The sequence below is a fragment of the Anolis carolinensis genome, chromosome 1 (genome assembly GCF_035594765.1).
Source record: "Anolis carolinensis isolate JA03-04 chromosome 1, rAnoCar3.1.pri, whole genome shotgun sequence".
Taxonomy (NCBI): Eukaryota; Metazoa; Chordata; class Lepidosauria; order Squamata; family Dactyloidae; genus Anolis; species Anolis carolinensis.
In genome coordinates this window covers 153,032,962-153,039,255 of record NC_085841.1, presented here as the reverse complement: position 1 = coordinate 153,039,255, position 6,294 = coordinate 153,032,962, and positions in this window count along the sequence as shown.

Genomic DNA, 6,294 nt, shown 5'->3' with positions numbered 1-6,294 from the left:
AGTTTGAAAATAAAGACCTTCTCACCATCCGTTATTTTTCAAATGATAGAAAAATGAGTGACTTTCCAGTTTGCAACAGATTCAGCTGCTCAAAACCATAGCAAACAATTCATTCTGTGCTAGAGCTGTCATAGTTTATTACTGTTTTTTAAAAAATGAAGTACTGCTTCTGACTCTGGATCACCACTTCATCTGAGCACTCTCCCATTTTTCTTGACAGTTGTGGACATCAAAATAATACAAAGCATAACCCAATCAACAGAGTGTGAAGAATCCGAAAGCGAAAGACAGATGTTCAAAAGCAATCATCACCTTTCCGATTTAATTATATCAACATGGAACAAACAAACGATGAATCACATCCTTATGATGGAAGGAAGGATAAGGGTTTGTACAAAATGCTAGTCTAATATCATGTTCAGTGCAAAATATTTCACTTTTGCCATTTGCTCCACTTTGGTTCCAATGGAAGATTATTATTTTGGCTAAGATTCAAAGATCCTAGGCTGCAATCATATGTAAATTTACCCAGGAAGAATCCCCACGAAATTATGAGAAGGCATGTGTCCTGTTTTGCTCTAGAAACAGCCTTACTACATGAGCAAAAGTAACCAAAAAAGCTTTACTTCAGCAAAATGATAATAATAATGCAAACAGCAATAAAGGAAACAGAAGATAAGAAAGCAATGCAAGTCTTACAGCAGATGTGAAACAAAAGTCTTTGGCAACAAGTCTTCACCGCAGACAGGAGCAAGAGTCTTTGGCAAAAGAAAGGCTTACATTATACAGGAACAAGAGTCTGTGGCAAAAAGTCTTTTGCAAAGCCAATGCTGTAGCTGTAGCACAGAAGCCATAACACAAACACACCAAGTAGCTTGATTGCTGCAAGCACTGACTACTGGCTTTGCTGCTAATTTATAGCCCTGACCTCCTAGCACAAATGTTCCTAGGATGAGGTCTGACTGCTCAGCAATTTTGCTGTGATTCTAGCTCACCTTCTCCTTTCTTCTTTTGCCCTTCACCGTTCTAAAAATGTAGGGACTTGTAGTATGTTTTCCTTGCCTTTTCCTTCCTCCTCAACCCTTCGTCCCAAATCCCCAAATGCTACCTCTTCAGCCTCCTGTTCTACCTCCTCCTCAGAAGCAGAAGAGTAGTCCACAACAGCATGCATATGACTGCAGTCAATCCATGTTATGTGTTCTATTTATCTGACAAATCTGGTGTTATTTATTTATTTATTTTGAACAGCCAATTCCTCTTCTGCTACTACAGACTTTTGGAACTCTCTTTGGTTAAAAAAACCCTCTTTTTTTCAGGTTGGGCGCAGAAGTCATATCATGGCTCTGCAAGCTATGTGTATATTGTACTGTGATACTCTAGGCTGCGTGAGCACTGGAAACCAGACACCAAAGCCAATAAACAATCTAATATCTTTATTAAAGAATTGAAGAAATAAAACAAAAATAAGCAGAATATATAGTCCAACAATAGACCTTCTGGGAAAGGTCAAATATAGTCCAGTATTATAAAGTCCAATGTCCAGTATTAGAGTTTAAAGATGATAATTCAATTAACCGAAACACACTCAAACTTCCAAGCAGTTTGAGTGGGGAATAATCCAGGTCTTTTGCAAGAGTCCCAGGAAGCAAGTCCAAGGCAAAGGAGTTCAAGGCAAGGCAAGGAAACAAGGCAAGGCAAGGCTGAAGATAGTGGATCCAATCATGGTCCAGACTTGACTAGAAGGCGAGGCGCAACGCCCAATCTACTTGAGAGTAGAGCGCCACAAGGAACTAGAGGTGACGTTAATCCTCCAACTGACATGTTGACACCGCGCTGGCTAGCCAGCGCGCAGAACTTTTAAGGGACTTCAAATCTCCCTTCAAAACAGGTGTCCAACACTTTTCCCAAGGGAAAACTGGCTAGAGACAACATCTTCGCCAGATGCGAGCCTCCCTGGAAACTCTCAAGGGAAACGAATTAGTCAGCGGTTTCTCTGGCTGCTAATCTCGCGCTTCTCCGTAAGTTAGCCTTCTCCGAGTGACTTGTTTCCCAAAACAGCCTCCTATCAGAGGGAGGGGAACCGCTGGGAACAGGCTCGGCCTCAAGGGCTTTTTTAATGAGCTTTGGGCTTGAACTCTCAACAGGGAACATCTGGAAGGGAACGGAATCTTGCTGAGTCAGCATAACCCCTATATCCTCGCCGCTCTGGTCCGCAACGAATACAGGGTCATGACCTGAGCGTCTCTGGGACATCACAGTACTCGTATATGTGTAGAATTCCAGATACTACACAATCAGTTACATATGTTTTTAATCCTGGCCATTGAATCAACAATGAGATACTCTTGTTTTGAATGAGAATACTCAAACAACTTATTTAAGAGGTGAATTGCTATATCTTGTGACACTTCATCCAGAAAGAGGGTAGTCTGTGATTTCTGGAGTTACCAAAAGCTGCAGAAGCAGCTTTACATGTAGTCTCTAGACCAGGGGTCCCCAAACTAAGGCCCGGGGGCCGAATGCGGCCCATCGAAGCCATTTATTCGGCCCCCACAGCACAAGGGCAGAAGGGGATTGGGCTAAATGACCCAAGAGGTCTCTTCTTCCAACCCTTATTATTATTATTATTATTATTATTATTATTATTATTATTATTATTAACATTGAGGCTGGGTGGCCATCTGTCAGGGGTGCTTTGCTTGTGCTTTTGGTGCACAAAGGCAGAAGGGGATTGGACTCAATGGCCCAAAGGGTCTCTTCCAACCCTCTTTTTTGTTGTTGTTATTATTATTATTGCTCGGTGGCCAACTATAGTTTGGCCCTCCAACGGTCCAAAGAATCGTGAACTGGCCCCCAGTTTAAAAAGTTTGGGGACCCCTGCTCTAGACCAACCCTTGTTTTAAGTGGAAATTACTCCTATTTCCTAAAGATAACAATTCATCTCTAATCCATTTATTATGAGCATAGATGGCTTTGTCCTCCCTGGCATTTTTAGGATTTTGATGGCATTTGTGAGTCTAAAAAATTCCCAGGGGCACAAATTTAGTCCCTGGACTCACCAGAGCAGAGCTTTTCAAACTGTGTGTCATGACACATTAGTATTTTGGCTGCAGTGTATAGGTGTGTCATGCAAATGCAATAAGAAATTACAAAAATCTCAGAAATTTATGTTATCATCTTACAAATTATATAATTTAAAATATATAAATAAAATCTTTTCATGAGATATTTTGTTTTTTCTATATTTTGTAATTACAATTTGTGTATGTGTCTGTAACTCTTTTAACTTCATTTTTGCTAATAAAATTGAATTAGTGTGTCACACAATGATGCATATCTAAAAACTGTGTCACCAACGTGAAATATTTGGAAGGGTCAGCACTAAAGTTACACCTGATCTACAGAAATTATTAATTTTATCCAGGGATCAAGACAGAACTCTCATACAAACAATGAGCCATTTAGTTTGAAATCACATACAAATTTCCCTAAGAGTAAGCCCCTTTCCTTTTAGTGGGGTTTACTTTTAGGTAGTCATTGATACTGTATATATATAATAAACATATGTCTATGTGATATATATTGTTCCTATGTCTACCTCTACAAACAAACCCTGTGTCAGTTTTCTTGAGTCAGTGGGTATTTTGAAGAAAACTAAACTTTAATCCTTAAAAACCTGTCTCCAAGGCTCTGTTTCTAACATAATCCTAAGAAGAAAAATAAAAATGCAATTAGAAGTGACGTAAATTTCAAAATGATGCAGAAATGCAATAACCGAGCTAGTGAATCGGGTAAAGTAATAAAAGCAAGCCCAAAATGAAAAATTACAGTACATCTTGTTTCAACAGTGCCAGCCCCAAGGACTACAAAAATCAATAATGGGAACCAAGGAATCCAGAGGGCAGGAGAGTGTCTGTAAAAATATACTACAGCTTCACAGATGAAATTATAGAGGATCTGTTGCCAATAGCACAGCTGTGCAGTTGAAAAAATTCACATTTGAAAGTTGGTGAGAAGTTCCATAATGGAGACATATGTATTTTAAATACTGACAGTAAGAGTAAAGGTATTTTGTCAGGGCACAGATGAAAAAAAATACCATTCAGTCTTGGCATACTTGAATACACTTCTTATAACCTGGAATTTACAGTTAGGTGAGATGCAAATGTGCTTGTACTAGCACTTTTGAAGAAGATTCTTGTCTGTTTTTATAAGCAGCTGTTCATTGTTTGGAAGGCAAACTTCCTATTTGTCATGCTTTCTGGAAGTGATGGAAACTGGAAAAAAATTATATTTAGAAGGCTACAAATTCTTCTCCGATGATAGAGGACAGCTGTTTCTAATGGTTCACTTTGGATATTATATAATTTTGAGATGATTGTTTCAAAACTACATTAAGTAATGATTCAGATCCAATTGATAGTTTTGGATGAATTTATGGATTATATTGCATCAAGGTGGCAAACTGGCCCATTACCTGTAGTGACAGTTCCAATCACCAATGCTGTGTGCAACAAGTTGTCAGTCTTCCACCTACCCACAAGAAACCTGTTTGCTTCTACTGATGGGCGTACCCCTTCACTAGTCTTTGATCATGCCACAGTGCTGCTACTTAACTGGTACAATGATCTCCTGCCACTTCTATGTCAAATGCTGGCACAAAAATGACATCAATTGGTAGGATTTTTCTTCTCTCCTCCATTTCCCCTCCCAGCAATTAAAGAATAAAAGTTTGTTGAAGCAATAGCCTTTTTTTTTTTAATAAAATAAAATAAAATAACGCTTACAAAGGTACTGCAAAAAGGGCAGAGTTGCTTCCCAAACATGACGTCTGGCCATGATGTTGCTATCACACAACCAGCAGATATGCAGTTCTAAAGAGTAATTAAACTATACTACGCAAAAACAAAGTGAGAAAGGTGAGATAATTTTAAGGGAGATGGTTAGACACACTTCTTGATCTCTATTCCGAAATGAAGGCATGCAAGAGAATAACAGAAACAGAATCATAGAACTGGAAGAGACCACAAGAACTATACAGTTCAAAGTTCTATCATGAAATAATATATAATCAAAGCACTTGGGCATTGCAAAATAAACAGGGGCTTAATCATAAAATCTGATTTCTGAAGCATACATCACTTTAAAAATTGCCATTTTGGGAACCAAAATGGGTCAATGAGTGGAAAGAACATTCCACTTCACATCAAATTTGACCCTATGTCCCCAAGAAGAGTGGTTTTAAATCTGAGCTTTGATATCAAAGTGACAGAGGATTTTTCTACAATGGCCCTTTACCACAAAGTTGCTCCTGGATGTCCAGAGACTTCTAGTCTTTAACGTTATTAAAACAGAGTAACCCAATTTAAACTCATGTTAAGCAAAGACAAGGAATGAGTGTGGACATCTAGAGTAGCTCTAACCCAGTGGTTCTCAATCTGGGGTACCCAGATGTTTTTGGCCTTCAACTCCCAGAAATCCTAACAGCTGTTAAACAGGCTGGGATTTCTGGGAGTTGTAGGCTAAAATCATCTGGGGACCCCAGGTTGAGAACCACTGCTTAACCTAAATTGATCCATTGTCCAAGTGGACCACCACTCCCATCCCCTGTGCTTGGTGGCACAGGGAAAGGGGAATGGATTGGATCTCTTGTCCTCACCACAGCAGGCAGCCAAAGAAATGTCCATATAATCATGGAAAAGGAAGGTAATCACTGACATACAAAACAATCCCAGCGCTGGCCAGGACCTCTCCTGGAGCTTCATGGCTTTCTGACATTAGAAACGGGGGCAGTAAAGGTAAAGTGACAGCCCTAAGAGGCTGAACTGATTTTAGCATTACTTGAGGGCCTTGGCCCTGTCCCGCTGTCATTGTGTGATGAGCATAAAGAGTGTAGATGCCCCCAGGGTCAATTCAAAATGTTGGTGCTTCAGATTGGCCCTGCACTTTAAATGTAGCTATACGTGAGCGTATAGACTGCCTACTTGAAATGTAGGAATGAATAATATTTTCAGAAAGGCAGTACTGTTCTCTTACCTATGCAGTAATTTCCTCATTCTTATATTTCTTTTTTTGTCTGTTTGCTTCGCTATCTCTATAATACACTGATATTATGATGAGGATGAGTATTGAGACAATTTGCCCTTGTAGAGTGAGGTGAATTCTGCCACATTTTAATGACAATTTTAAGTAAGTCTTGTGAGGTACTATCAGTTTGAAATATCACAATTTAAAAAGGGAAAAATGTTCCATGAGTGCACCATACGTGTCATCAAACTGAGTTAACTCCCCAAT